We start from the raw sequence: 16,075 nt of genomic DNA on the forward strand, positions 1-16,075 counted from the left end.
ATTCACCAGACTGAATCTTGTTTAAAAGTTCTCTTTGTTGACACAGATATTTAAAAATGTTTTTGCAGTTCAGATGTGTGAAATTAAATTTTACCATTGTAATCCTTTTTATAGTTTCAACTTTCTCTCCTTTGTCCACTTCGTCATATTAAAGAGAACAACCTCCAACACCAGCGCTATGGGCTGGCACTGCAAAGATGTTCCATCGAATGTGGCCATAATTTTTTCTTTTAATTTGAAAACCGATCAAAATACTTGTCAGTATATTAAATAAAACAATGTTTCTGTGCCATAGGGGATATTTTGAAAATCTTTAAATTGTTGTTTCAACTTACTTAATAATATTATTTATTGGGTGAGTAATAGGCAATTTGAAGAAGATGCTGTTGGGTGAATACACTAGTTCACTAAAAATACAAGTATTGCACAGAAATCCACTTTTAAGTGGAAAGTGGAAGGAAGGGAACTGTCACAACCAAAGAACGTAGACATCACAGCTATCTCTAAGCTATAAAAGATCGAAACATTGATTGTGAGCAATATTTTCGGTTTGACTAGCATAACAAATCGATTGTAAGCAAATAACAAATGATGTAATTCAGTTAACGATGTAAAAGGTACATAATTTATTGACGACACCAAATGAAAACAGAAATCTAAAGATCGTAATTCCCAAAACTAAAAAAAAAGCGGATGTTATCAGAAATTGTAAAAATGTACGCGCACGCTACATTAACCGGCGAAGATGCGGACATGTCTGCATAAATGTGGACGTATGGTAACCCTACACGAAACAGCAGCATTGCTAATATTGTTTCTACCAAAAATGATTCAGCTCGTATAGAATTTGGTGATAAAATAATTGATCTTTTACATCGTAGCAGAATTCAAAGCACAGAATGTATTAAAAGTGGAGGTCTCTTGAAACATTTCTAATGAAATATATACAAGATTTAGTGTATGTAATTTTTGAGGTAACTAAAACCATAAACTTTTAACAGTTAATAAAATTAACTGAATATTACACTTACTCGGACCGGACCGATTGCTAATAATCACAAAACAAGCAAGGCCCCACAATAGTTCTGGAAGAACATAGTGTGACTAATACTAATATGTAAATAAATGTTATGCAACACGCATCTGTCAGATTCGAAGTTTTTCATCGTCATCATAATCATCATTTAAGACTGATTATGCCTTTCAGCGTTCGGTCTGGAGAATAGTCCCCCTTATAAAATTCCTCCATGATCCCCTATTCAGTGCTAACATTGGTGCCTCTTCTGATGTTAAGCCTATTACTTCAAAATCATTCTTAACCGAATGCAGGTACCTTCTCCTTGGTCTACCCCGACTCCTCTACTGCTGAACCCATGAGTCTCTTGGGTAACCTTGCTTCTCCCATGCGTGTAACATGACCACACCATCTAAGCCTGTTCGCCCCGACTGCTACATCTATAGAGTTCATTCCCAGTTTTTCTTTGATTTCGCCGGCCGGTGTGGCCAAGCGGTTCTAGGCGCTACGGTCGCAGGTTCGTATCCTGCCTCGGGCATGGATGTGTGTGATGTCCTTAGGTTAGTTAGGTTTAAGTAGTTCTAAGTTCTAGGGAACTGATGACGTCAGATGTTAAATCCCATAGTGCTCAGAGCCATTTGAACCATTTTTTTTCTTTGATTTCCTCATTGTGAACACCCTCCTACCATTGTTCCCATCTACTAGTACCTGCAATCATCCTAGCTACTTTCATATCCTTAACCTCAACCTTATTGATAAGGTAACCTGAATCCACCCAGCTTTCGCTCCCATACAAAAAAGTTGGTCGAAAGATTGAACAGTACACAGATAACTTAGTCTTGGTACCGACTTCGTTCTTGCAGAAGAGAGTAGATAGTAGCTGAGCGCCCACTGCATTAGCTTTGCTACACCTCGCTTCCAGTTCTTTCATTATGTTGCCATCCTTTGAGAATATGCATCTTAATTACTTGAAACGGCCACCTGTTCTAACTTTGTTCCTCCTATTTGACACTCAATCCGTGTATATCTCTTTCCCACTGATATTACTTTCTTTTTGGAGATGCTAATCTTCATACCATAGTCCTTACATTTCTGATCTAGCTCTGAAATATTGGTTCAAATGGCTCTGAGCACTATGGGACCTAACATCTGAGGTCATCAGTCTCCTAGAACTTAGAACTTCTTAGACCTAACTAACCTAAGGACATCACACACATCCACGCCCGAGGCAGGATTCGAACCTGCGACCGTAGCAGCAGCGCGGTTCCGGACTGAAGCGCCTAGAACCGGTCGGGCGCCGCGGCCGGCTCTGAAATATTACTTTGCAAACTTTCAATCGAATCTGTCACCACAACTAAGTCATCCGCATATGCGAGACTGCTTATTTTGTGTATCTTAATCTCACCTAGCCAGTCTATTGTTTTCAACATATGATCCATAAATAATACGAACAACAGTGGAGACAGGTTGCAGCCTTGTCTTACCCCTGAAACTACTCTGAGACTGTACAACAAGCGTATTTTACTAGCAGTTTCATTACACAGCACGAAATAGAACATGGGAACTGGATAAACTTGCAAAAGACAGGAGTGAGGCTTACAGACACTGCAGTTGTACATTTATATGTAGCAAAAGATGTAGAAAATATAAAATGAAAATAAATTCTGTCACTAGGTTGGTTGGTTGATTTGGGGGAGGGGACCAATAGCGAGGTCATCGGATTACGGAAGAATGGGGAAGGATGTCGGCCGTACCCTTTCAAAGGAACCGTCCTGGCGTTTGCCTGAAGCGATTTCGGGAAATCACGGAAAACCTAAATGAGGATGGCCGGGCGCGGGTTTGAACCGTCGTCCTCCCGAATGCGAGTCCAGTGTGATAACCACTGCCACCTCGCTCGATAATTCTATCACTCGATTCACACAGAAACGCTACAAGAATGAAGACGATGACAGAAGAGAAAATATCCGTAAAAACATACTTTCCTGTAAAAGAGCATTTTATGAAAGAAATGAATTTCGCTTTAATCTTTTTAAATTATTGAAAGTGTGGTCTAAAGTGTCTTGGTTTAAGGTGAGATAGGTGACGTACAACAATGAGAAAATTTAAAGGCAACTTCTGCTGTATGTTCGTTACACAAGTCTTGACGAATTAAATTTGCGATAGATGGGCTGCCTGTCACTCAGATGAAAGCTGAGGCAGTCGGCGTGCGGTCGTCCTGCTGTACAATTTCGGCGACGAACATCAAACGTGCTTCACTCGGCGAACACAACGTGATAATTATCGGCACCACTGCGCTTATTAGTCATTTCACGTCTCGGTTCAAACGTTGTACTCTTAACGTTAGTCTAAGGCGAGAAGCACTTCATACATCGCAGTCGACAAAGTGCGTTGTAAAACATTCTCTTTCCTGTTTGTTACTGCACGAAATGTTATAGTCCGATTAAAATTCTTGATTGTTGATGTCTGTTGCTTGCCGCTACAGTGTTGCCGCATCGGCTACTTGCTACAGATCGGTTATAGGTGACAAACAAACTCGGCAGAACACTTCACAAATGCTGTTCGTGTGTAACGCGGAGCAATGTTGGAAGCGACCGCCGCAAGGTATGTGGTAAATGCGAGATGCCCTGCCAATAGCTGATTTTAAGTCATCAGTGACTGGACTGTGGCAAGCGACGCGTTTTGTAACCCTGAATTTAAACTCATGACCTAAGCTAAACTTAGCCTCGTGATGTGCAATGTATAAGCGAAAATGGTAGTCAACAATCTGCGGCAGAGCGAGAATTACGATCGCTTTGTTCACGGCGATTGAAGCTAATCTGTACAAGCAAACGCAAGACAAGAGAAAATTCAGTTTCAGCGCTAAAAAACACTGTAATTTGTCGCTCGAAAGTATCCTCAGTTACATGACTTGCCATTTCAGCAATTGGTTGCAGATCACAGGCAGATTCCGGAAGAAAAGATAGGAAGAGAAAACAAGAGCAAACAAAGAGTGAATACAGAATGAGATTTTCACTCTGCAGCGGAGTGTGTGCTGATATGAAACTTCCTGGCCGATTAAAACTGTGTGCCGGACCGAGACTCGAACTCGGAACCTTTGCCTTTCGCGGGCAAGTGCTCTACCATCTGAGCTACCCAAGCACGACTCACGCCCTGTCCTCACAGCTTTACTTCTGCCAGTATCCGTCTCCTACCTTCCAAGCTTTACAGAAGCTCTCCTGCCCGCGAAAGGCAAAGGTCCCGAGTTCGAGTCCCAGTCCGGCACACAGTTTTAATCTGCTAGGAAGTTTCAAAAAGTGAATACGGCGATGAAAATGACGCGGCAAACAAATACAAAAAAAATTACATTTAAGTCAATTAACTGAAGAAAAGTAATAATCAAACTCTTTTGATTAGATTTAGGAATATAAATAATTTCGTTATATTTTATGAGATTCGAACCTGAGGTCTTCTATGCGTAAGGTTTTCACTCAAGCCATTGTGCTACGCCACATAGCTGTGGGTCAGGTGTTAAATTCATGTTTCTTCTGATCCAGTTGCAAGGATGAACTGCAGCCTTCAAAAATTCCGCTTTACATAATGTCTTGCGAAACTGATATCTATGACTATGGTGACTGTTTATGTGACACTGAATTGCGACTTGTGCTGAAGTATCCTGTATGTTTGGTTAGCGCTGTGTCGTCATTTGTGTGTGTGTTTGGTGTTCTTATGAGTGATGAAATACGACGTTAAAGAGCCAGATCCCGGATTCGGGATCCAGACACAACATATCTCACTGAGCAATCAGCTAATGAAATATTTGTAAGTATCAATGGGTGGTTCGCAGCAAATGGATTGTCACAGAATTTTGACAAGACCCAGTACATACAGCTTAGTACCTCACAAAGAATACTTGACCCTATAAGTCTGATGTTTTCAAACAATGAAATTAAAGCTGTAGACAGTGTCAATTTTTTAGGGCTTCAAATTGACCACAACCTAAATGGGAAAACTCATACTCTAGACTTAATGAAGCGCCTTAGTTCAGCTACATTTGCAGTACGCATGATAACAGAAATAGGTGATTTAAAAATGAAGAAGTTAGTTTATTCAGCCTACTTCCATTCACTAATGAGTTATGGAATCATCTTTTGGGGAAACTCCTCTCACAAAGAGAACATTTTCAAAATTCAGAAACGAGTCATTAGAATTATATCTGGTGTCAGTCCTAGATCATCATGCAGATACCTCTTTAAGAAACTTGTTATCTTAACTATTACTTCTCAGTACATATATTCATTGATGTACTCTGTGATTTCCAACGTGTCTCTTTTTACACAAAATAGTGCAAGACAAGGTTATAATACCAGAACCAAAAACAATCTGTATAAGGACTATAAAAGCTTAACATTAGTACAGAAAGGAATCAAATACATGGGTACTCATATACTCAGTAACTTACCAGAGCATATCAAAGGTCTTGTAAGTGATAAAGATCGGTTTCAGAGTGAATTAAAGAACTTCCTGTTGGCCAACTCCTTCTACTCCATCGATGAATATCTTAACAAGGATTATAGCTCATAACTCTGTCTGCATTAGTATTGTACAATATCCATGTATCTGAATAAAAAAAAGTAATGTAAAAAGAAAGCCGGACAAGGAGAACTTGCCAATTTTCTTGGCTGTCTGGCAACGGCGAACGGTTCGGGTGTGACTTTGAGCGCCCTGGTTGGAGGAAACCAGCTCCAACGCATGAAGTGTCAACTATCAAGTAATTTTAATCATACTATAGTAATGGTTGTCCACGATAAGTTGACGATTCGCATGGTCGATGTAATGAGCAGTAACGTCAGCTGTTTGTGGCAATGGTGGCATCATCACCCATGTTTTGTGCTTAATATGAAAACTGAGGCGGCACTCGCGGAAACATTGCCGGCTTAAATGACACTGGCATTGGTCGGAAATCACCTAATTTGTTGACATGTTCATGGTTCAAATGGCTCTGAGCATTGTGGGACTTAACATCTGAGGCCATCAGTCCCCTAGAACTTAAAACTACTTAAACCTAACTAACCTAAGGACATCACATACATCCATGCCCGAGGCAGGATACGAGCCTGCGACCGTAGCAGTCGCGCGCTTCCGGACTAAAGTGCCTAGAACCGCTCGTTCACCGCGGCGGGCCCCTGTTCATTAGTTGGGTTGATTTGATGTAGCAATTTTAATGGCCGGGTGTGTAGCTGAGTTTCAAGAGAAGTTTGTTTTTGGAGTTTATATGTATCCCAGTAGAGGAGCTTTTCACTCTGCAAAATAACCATAAGACACGATGAAAACGTGTTCCATTCTGGAACAGCTTGACGTCCGTGATACAGGCATAGAATTTTGTGCACCTGTCTACAACCTCCACTTGCAAACGTGGATTGACCGATATACTTCAGATATTTACGCGATACTGTAATAAATATTTAGACGGATGTAGACAATACATTTTTTTCAAACGAGATTTTCTGACAGTGAGAAAGAAAGTGCTGTGATGTGGTTTATTGTGAAAATGTGTTTAGTTTTCTCATTCTCAGTCAGTTTTAAATACGATAGCAAGACATTTGAAGCATTACACAATTTTTTTTTCTTTTCCATCTATATTCTTCCTCATGGTATATATGCGCTGAAGAGCCAAAGAAACTGGTACACCTGCCTAATATCGTGTAGCAGGGTGTATACAACCCGGGACATCCTGGAGATCCGGGAAAACACCGGAATTTTTTTCATCCGGGAGAAAAATTCCAGGAATTTTTCGTTGTTTTAGTTTTCAATCAAATTTTTGTAATTTTGACTGGTACGAATCGATACTCTAACAAAGCAAATTACTGTATCCCGCTACTGCAGAATAATACTGCTACAATAAAAAATGAACGAGAAAACAAAACGAAAATAAACCATAAATTGCAAAGGTAATGTGCCATATACAGCAGCTAAACACAGTGCTCATACAAGGGTTTGACAACAGCAAAATGTGTTAAAGGCTTTAGGAAGACTGTGCAATGCTTCATAAAAACAAATTGCTGTCTACATTGATTCGTTTGAGCAGTAGTGAACGGGCTCATGCGCATGCGCAGTTGAGTGGCGTGTGAGTAGTACCTTCTCCCGTTTCTGGCTACAGAAATGTGGCTGTTGGCTGTGTAAGCAGTCGCAGCAAGCAGCTAGATGCTACCGGGAAAAATTTTACTACCGCGCCCAAGCTGCTAGATTCACGCACGCGCAGCCGGCCCGGATCTACGAGGTTCAAAATGGTTCAAATGGCTCTGAGCACTATAGAACTTAACATTTGAGGTCATCAGTCCCCTAGAACTTTGAACTACTTAAACCTAACTAACCTAAGGACATCGAGGCAGGATTCGAACCTGCGACCGTAGCAGTCGCGCGGTTCCGAACTGCAGCGCCTAGAACCGCGTGGCCACTGCGGTCGGCGATCTATGAGGGATGAGGAGGGGGGGGGGGGGCAAATTCATGTTATTGAGGAGGAAAAACCTTGTTTCACAAAGCGCCTAACGCCCAGCGCACGTTGGTCTATCGATTACTCATATGATTTTGATGCGCATCCCTGTTGGTTTTTGAACACACTCTGTAAGTTGTTTTCTGAATGAATCAGAAGCTGCGCGGGGTAGCCTTGCGGTCTGAGGCGACTTGCCAATCGGAGGTTCGAATTCTCCCTCGGGCATGGGTGTATGTGTTGTTATTAGCGTAAGTTAGTTTAAGTCAGATTAAGTAGTTTGTAAGCCCAGGGACCGATGACATCAGCAGTTTGGTCCCATGGGAAAAAAAAGCATAAGTTGGTTTTCGAATGCGTGCATAGTGCACGTGATGTCTGTCAGGGGGAATCCTCGCCGCATCTAGAAGTAAACTTTCCTACAGGCAAAAGGGGACCGGGCTATACAAGCTGAGCGGAGTAAAGACGAACGAGTCAACGCCAATCGCTGTCTGATTATGCTGCTGTTTGGATTTACGAATGATCAGCGTTGCTATAATTACTAGGGAAAACCATAGATTCAGACTACCAGAGTGGAAATAATCGACTAACAGGAATAACAGGTCTCGGTGTATCCCGGAAAATGAAATTTTGTCAGAAAAGTTTTGACCAGATCGCTAACTAGTAAGGGCAAGTCGTACAGTCTCCATCTAGCAGACGCTTAAGTTCTATTCTGGAAGTAGCGCGGAAAATGGTTTGTAGGAACATAACAAATCCTAACCGGAGAATAATCAGGGATAACTAAACCGGTGATTCTGGCAGGGTTAGTGAAGTTAACCGGCGAATAAGTTTTGACAAAGGCAGGAATAGTTCCAGAATGAGTCATGACAAGAATGTTTGTTAGAGAGAGGAAGGAGAAGAAACGGGAACACCACATGAATTAGGGAAGAATATGACGATTCCAAATTTATATAAAATCTCGTACTACTACTTTTCGATCTCATGCTCGAGAAACTTGAGCGTATGAATGAAATGTGATACTATTTTCTAACATAAAGCATTTTGCATGTAGTAGGCCTAATAGGCATTTTATGTTGGCCTTCGTGAATTATATTCTGTCGTAAAAATGACCATTTGTGCCAAAATAGTCTCATTTATTTAGTGTGTGTTACAGTTTCTGTAGTGTTAGAAAGGCCTATTTTGTTTTGTCTAGCAGACAGTGAAAAAATAGACGTAATCAGATCGAGAAACCACACCAGTCTTGGATACTATTCGTATTAACAGCTTACGCAGTATTAGACAGCGATATTTCCAATTTTCATGTAGCAAAACGTTTAACAAACTTTGAGGTAATAGATTCTGTCGCAGAAAGGAAAGCACACCATGTACAGCTGTAGCAAAATTAGAGAGAAAACAATGCTAGAAGCTAAGGATTGAATAAATGTGTACTGCATTGCTTGTCTCTTGTCTTTACTCATTTTATGCCTTACATTTCCTCGAACATACATGTTTTATGTATCAGACTCTTCAGAAAGATGTTGCCTACAAAATGAACATAGTTTTGAAAATTCGAATTTTTCAAATTTTTGACGCCATATCTCAAACGCTCGATGGAGGGTGGGAGGGGGGGGGGGGGGCGCCACTATCTTAGTATTACCCCGGTTCGGAAATATCGTAGATCCGAGGCTGATGCGCAGAGCAGTCTGAGTTATAGTGGGGAAGTGTGTAGTCTCCACGTGACCCGTGTTTGCATTTAATGATTTTGCTGTTTCCTCTTCGTTTACTGCTCTCACGTCAAATGAAAACAAAATGCATTTCTGCGGCCGGGAGCTATCAATTGAATTAAAATACATTCATATAATTACGGAAGGCTAATATACGTTATTAGTTTCAGATTTTATTTCCACTTTTCTGACAGTCATGCATTAATCGCCTTGTAGAACAATCAAGTTTTTTTGTCGGTTTACTAAATAAATTTGGTTTTTATTAATCTTTTACGCTGAGACAGTGAATGTGTTTGAAACAAAGTGTTTAGTTCCCCACTATTGGCTAATTTCAACTGCTCACTGCATTTCAAGTATACGTTTTCATCTTCTAGTGCGTGTGGCACTATGCCATAATAAGGAATCAAAAATGAGTTAATACAGTACTGGCACTCCAAGAAAATTTACATCCCGAAACCCAACTTAAAAGCTTAATATCAGGTCGACGACTATTTCATTGGGAATCTGGACATACGAATGTGCTCTTTAAGTATGTACTTTAAATGTGCCATTTTAGTGTGCTTCACGAAATTCCTATGCTATTGGAGTATCCTCTGATGTCTTTTTTCTTGTATGACATACTGTAAGATCTTCTGATGCTTTACATGTACGAACATTACGGACTTCCTGAGTCACAGCAGCTGCCGAAGTGCGGTGGCGCCTGTTATCTGGCGCTCTGACGACTGCTGGAACGAGCCTATTTCTAACAGGTCGCGGAAAAATATTGCGAATGGTGGTTTGAAAAGCGTTACTTTCAAAGTAATTTTCCTTTTACGCAAGTTGAACTATGTGCGAGAATGTACGATGCATTTTTTAAATCACAGAGCGTTTGATGACGAGCCATTTAGAAGCATTTAGAGCCCAGAAGATCATTCATGTCGTTATTATGAGCAAATTGATGTAGTGCTGCGGGAAGCTCTCTCACCTATGCTGTAGCTAATTTATTTGTGAAAAACTTTGAGGACAAGTCACTGGACTCAGTTAAAAATTTTACTGGCACATTTATGTGATATATCTTAAAGTGTAACACGCGCAAAATTATCAACATTATGTGTGAAAACTTAGCTTCTGTTGCAGCATATTAATCTTAGAGACCAATGTTATATGTGAAAGCTTTGCTTTTCTTGTAGCAACACTATGTATATGAATTTAAAACATTAACTTTTCCTGTTTGTGTATCCGCACTACTTAACAGTGGTGTTGCTATTAGCTGACTACGTCACGTGTCCTGTGGTCTGAATATCAGCTGTCATCGGCTGGCGAGATCAAGTGACATGAGCTATGACTGCCTTACTAAAGCGCATCGCAATCTCGATTACAATGGTTCGGAAAGTAACATGCCGTGTTTGGTGGAATTCGAATTTACACTTCCGTAATACGAAACAATGCAGCGTACATGTTGCTGCACATCAAAAATCTTTCCAAAAGGAATTTTCTTCCCGGAGTTTCGTTTTCTAAGTGCCGGGAAATTCTACGCCCGTGTATAAAAACATAACCATTCAAAGGATTGATATGTCTTACAGTTCCGAGGGAAAATATACCGTCACTTAACAACACGGAAAAAGTGTGTTTTCATCCGGGAGAAAGTGTATTTTTAACCGGGAAATCCGGGAAAAATCCGGGAATTTTTTTTCCTTGTCCACGTGTACACCTTGTGTAGGGACCCCGCGAGCACGCGGAAGTGCCGCAGCACGTGGCGTGAACTCGACGAGTGTCTGAAGTAGTGCTGGACGGAACTGACGCCATGAATCCTGCAGGGCTGTCCATAAATCCGTAAGAGCACGAGGGCATGGAGATCTCTTCTGAACTGAACAGCACTTTGCAAGACATCCCAGATATGGTCAATTATCTTCATGTCTGGGGAGTCTGGTGGTCCGCGGAAGTGTTTAAATTCAGAAGAGCGTTCCTGGAGCCACTCTGTAGCAATTCTGGAGGCGTGGACTGTCGCATTATCCTGCTGGAATTACCCAAGTCTGTCGGAATGCACAGTGGACATGAATGGGTGCAGGTAATCAGACGGGATGCTTATGTACGTGTCACCTGTCAGAGTCGTATCTAGACGTATCAGGGGTCCCATATCACTCCAGCTGCACACGCCCCACATCATTGCAGAGCCTCCACCAGCTTGAACAGTACCCTGCTGACATGCAGTGTCCATGGATTCGTGAGGTTATCTGCATACCCTTACATGTCCATCCGCTCGATAATATTGAAACGAGACTCGTCCGACCAGGCAACATGTTTCCAGTCGTCAACAGACCAATGTCGGTGTTGATGGGCCAAAGCGAGGCATAAAGCTTTGTGTCGTGCAGTCATCAGGGGTACGCGAGTGGTCCTTCGGATACGAAAGCCCATATCGAGGAGGTTTCGTGGAATGGTTCGCACACTGACACTTGTTGATGACCCATCATTGAAATCCGCAGAAATCTGCGGAAGGGTTGTACTTCTGTCACTTGAGCGATTCTGTCGTCGTTGGTCCCGTTCTTGCAAGATCTTTCTCTGGCCGCATCGATGACGGAGATTTGATGCCTGATATTCACGGTACAATCGTAAACTGGTAGTACGGGGAAATCCCCACTTCATCGCTACCTCGGAGATGCTGTGTCCCATCGCTCGTGCGCTGACAAACACTTGATCAAACTCATTTAAATTTGATAACCTGCCATTCTAGCAGGAATATCCGATCTAGCAACTGTGCCGGCCACTAGTTGTCTTATGTAGGCGTTGCCGATCGCAGCGGTGTATTCTACCTATTTCCATATCCCTGTATTTGAATACGCATGTCTATACCAGTTTCTTTGGCGCTTTGCATATATATATATATATATATATATATATATATATATATATATATATATATATATATATATATACCAGCTGCGAAACACTGCCGCGTTCGTAAATAAATATTTGTGAAACAAAAGGAAAAGTGCACCACTGGTTGGCTTGCTGGCTGTCGGGTTTGCTTAACACTTCGTCACACTGCGAACAAATCCAACTCCTGTCTAAAGGTGCGTGAAGTGGCAGTATTGTCCTATACGACCGAACGAAAGATATTTCTATCCTCTCGGGCGCTAGTCGCGTGGGGCCGTTGAGTCCTGCACAGCGTTGGTATAGTCCTCCTGAACGTATCGACTACATATTAGCATGCCATTCGGGGGGGGGGGGGGGGGTGACCTCAGCAACGAGCAGCGGTATCGTTGAACGATGAACTGCAATTTTGATAGGCCAAGATTCTGCCGGTCTGGTATTCCTACAAGTCTTGGTAGACGTTTGTCTTCGTACATGCTGGCATAACTATGAAATGCGATTGTAGAAGAGACTCACAAGGGGGACACGCCAGTCGCAACTGGTCATCTATCAAGAAGGATGAAAATGAAGAGCTATCCTCTTTGGCTTGGGCGCCAATTAGCAATATCTTCCGAGAAAAAGACGGTCCAAGTTACGAAACGACTTCATCACGTTACTCGTGCGACGTAAAACCGTATGGGTTGACAGTGCAGTGGGTAAGAGAACCGTTTCTAAATTTTGCACTCCGTGTTCAGGTGCAGTCTTAAGGTGTTTTTTTTATTTTGTCGTTGCGAAAATATATCAGTATTTTTTTTAATGACATCGTGAAATACAGTGGAATTAGCGACAAAAAGAATAAAGATTTCAAATCTTATTAGGTCTACAACTTCCGCCGTTTCGCAGTAGCGGCAAGTGGCGGTACAGATGGTCAGTCATAAGCGACGTACAATAAACTTTGGTATTTGTAAACATAGCGCCACCAAAATACTAGTCGATTGAGTATGTCAGCTTAGGAACCCAATTTTCGCCATTGGCCGGAAAATTCTACTTTCTGCTTAAACATGAAGAAATCTGCGGCTGACGCTGTTGTGAACTGTTAGTGAAACAACGTGCGGAGAATGGTTTCAACGCTTCAGGAACGGTGGTTTTTACGTCAAAGCCCAGCATAGCAGTGGAAGAAAGGTGGTTTTCGAAGCTACTGAAACTGACGACAACAATCATAGGAGAGCATTATCGAAAACACTTGATGCTTTTGAGCAGAGCACTGAAAGACAGCAGCGTACCCAATATGTCTGCATATTAATAAAACCGACAAACTGCAGGGAACTAGAGGAAAAAAGGTCCTACTAACATGTGTCGGGAAATGCATCGTTGCCACAGTAGGTGGCACTGACGAATGAGAGTTCCTATGACCACGTGCCGTGTGTTCCTTGTTGCAGGCTGTGTGAGTGACGCAGCGTGCTGTAAGCAGCAAAATGGTCCGATGTTCATATAGGGAACAAGCCGAGATTTTGGGCGGTATTTGTGTACGGTCAACCACCTAAGGCAGAGGCCAGAGGCGATAACAAGACGCTATACAACATCACAAGAAAGCTGTCAAATAAGAAATTTGGGGGTGATATGCCAATCAAGGACAAGCAAGGAAAACTACTCGCCAATCGAGAAGACCAAGTGCAGAGATGGAGAGAACATTTCGAGGACGTTCTGAACCGCGAAACTACAGATGACAGTGTAACTCAGCTGAATGTGGATGGGGAAGGACTCCTACAAGATATGCCAATTAACGTAGAGGCGCCATCCAGAGAAGAAATCGCCAAAGTTGTTCAAGAAATAAGAAACGCAAAAGCTTCAGGCCTGGACAACATCAACCCAGAGTTACTTAAAGCAGATCCCTCTATAACAGCAGAAATTTTACATCCACTCCTGACAGCCATATGGATGAATGAACAAGTGCCAAATGACTGGAACAGAGGCTTGCTTATCAAGCTCCCCAAGAAAGGAGACCTATCCATTTGTGATCATTGGAGAGGCATTACCCTGCTGTCAATCCTAAGTAAGATCCTTTCACGAATAATCCTAAATAGGATAAAAGCACATGTAGACAAGAACGTAATAAGGGAACAAGCTGGATTCAGGGACGGTCGCTCATGCATTGACCAGATAAACACCTTGAGTATAATAGCAGTACATTCATATGAATACCAGTCACCACTTTACATGCTGTTTGTAGACTTTGAAAAGGCATTTGACAGTATAACTAGAAAAAAAATTTGGAGTTAACTGCGAACTTTTGGAATCCCCAAGAAAATAATAGCTCTCGTCAAGTGCATGTATGAAAACTACACATGCCAGATTCAGCATCAAGGTCTGCTTTGAGATCCAATAGCAGTGAAAACAGGAGTTAAGCAAGGCTGCATACTCTCACCAATACTTTTTAACATAGTACTTAATCTTGTAATGGCGCAAGCAATAGATAAAGTGAGAGGAATAAAATGGAGCAATGGGAGACATCTAGAAGACCTAGATTTTGCAGATGACCTTTGCCTTCTATCCCACAGCCTCAACGACATGAAATAGAAGCTAGAAGACCTGAAATCTGCAGCGAAGGAAGTTGGCTTGAAAATTAAAGCTCAAAAAACTAAAGACATGCAGACAAATGATAACAGCACTGCAGAGCTTAAGCTTGGGGGGGGGGGGGGGGCAGGTAATTGAAAAGGTGGATCAGTTTTGCTACCTTGGAAGCATGATTACACCAGATGGCGGTGCCACAGAGGACATTAACAGCTGCATCAACAAAGCAAGATTAGCTTTTACAACCCTACGCTCTATCTGGAGATCGAAGGAAATATCACTGAGGACCAAATTGCGGATATTTGAAAGTAATGTAAAATCTATGCTCCTTTATGGATGTGAAACATGGAAAGTGACAAAACAGTTAATCCACAAGCTGCAGACATTCAACAACAGATGCCTGAGGAGCGCCCTGGGGATACGGTGGCCAAATGTTGTCTCTTTGGGAAAGAACAAGCCAGAAGCCAATTGGGCTGCAAATCAGAAGTGGAGATGGTTAGGACATACTCTTAGAAGTCTAAATGAACATATTGCGAGAGAAGCACTTGACTGGATCCCGCAAGGACGACGGAGATGAGGCAGGCCCAAAATGAAATGGAGGCAGTCAGTTGAAGCAGAAGGCCATCAGCAAGGAATAGGATGGGATGAAATGAAGGTACTAGCAGAAGACAGAACAAGATAGCGATCCTTTGTTGCAGCCCTATGCTCCACATAAGGAGTTAGAGGAAATAATAATAATATAAATAACCAGATGGAAACGGTCGAGAGGCAGCACTGCTGTACCAAAGCAAGTACCCTCACAAACACCAACCACATCACACTGCATTTCGAGCCCTTCCAGGTTCTACAATATCCTTGTACACCCGGGCCCCAAATCTGGTGTACGCACAGTCTGCAGCCTCCCTGCACGTTCGTCTGCCTGAAAGGACCTATGATCACGCAAACACCCACCTAGGGCCAATCTGAATGTTTAATTTCTGATGAAGTGCTGAAACCAGGTCAAACGACTTAATTTTTGCGACCGAGGACTGTAATTGCTTTAGCGCACAAAGGGCTTGAAATGTTAAGTGATGATGTGGTTGATGTCTGTGAGGGTACATGTTTTGGTGTAGCCGTGCTGCCTCTCGACCATTTCCGTCTGCTTGGCCGTATGCAAACACCATCTCGGCTTTTTCCTAACATGAATACCAGACCATCCTACTGCTTACAGCACGCTGCACAAATCACCGGCCTGCAACACCAAGGACCTCATGGCATGCGCTCAGAAGAACTGTCATTCGTCAGCGCCATCTACTGAGGCAACGATGAATTTCTGGTCACATGTCCATAGGATCCTTTTCGAGTCAGGACTCTGTCCACGCAATTTGTGTGTTCTAAATGTTTGCGTAGCGTGTATCTGATGCGGAACGTGGGAATTATCCCAGTATTCACCTAGTGGGATGTGGGGAAACCACCTAAAAACCATGTCCAGGCTTGCCGGCACTCCGACCACTC

At 42.3% G+C, this 16,075-nt stretch overlaps 1 protein-coding gene across 1 annotated transcript in view; it reads left to right on the forward strand.

The window, feature by feature from the left end:
- LOC126424790 (RAC serine/threonine-protein kinase) overlaps positions 1-16,075 on the forward strand; it is a 770,672-nt gene that overhangs the window by 13,596 nt on the left and 741,001 nt on the right. The window lies entirely within an intron of this gene.

The sequence above is a fragment of the Schistocerca serialis genome, chromosome 10 (assembly GCF_023864345.2).
Source record: "Schistocerca serialis cubense isolate TAMUIC-IGC-003099 chromosome 10, iqSchSeri2.2, whole genome shotgun sequence".
Taxonomy (NCBI): domain Eukaryota; kingdom Metazoa; phylum Arthropoda; class Insecta; order Orthoptera; family Acrididae; genus Schistocerca; species Schistocerca serialis.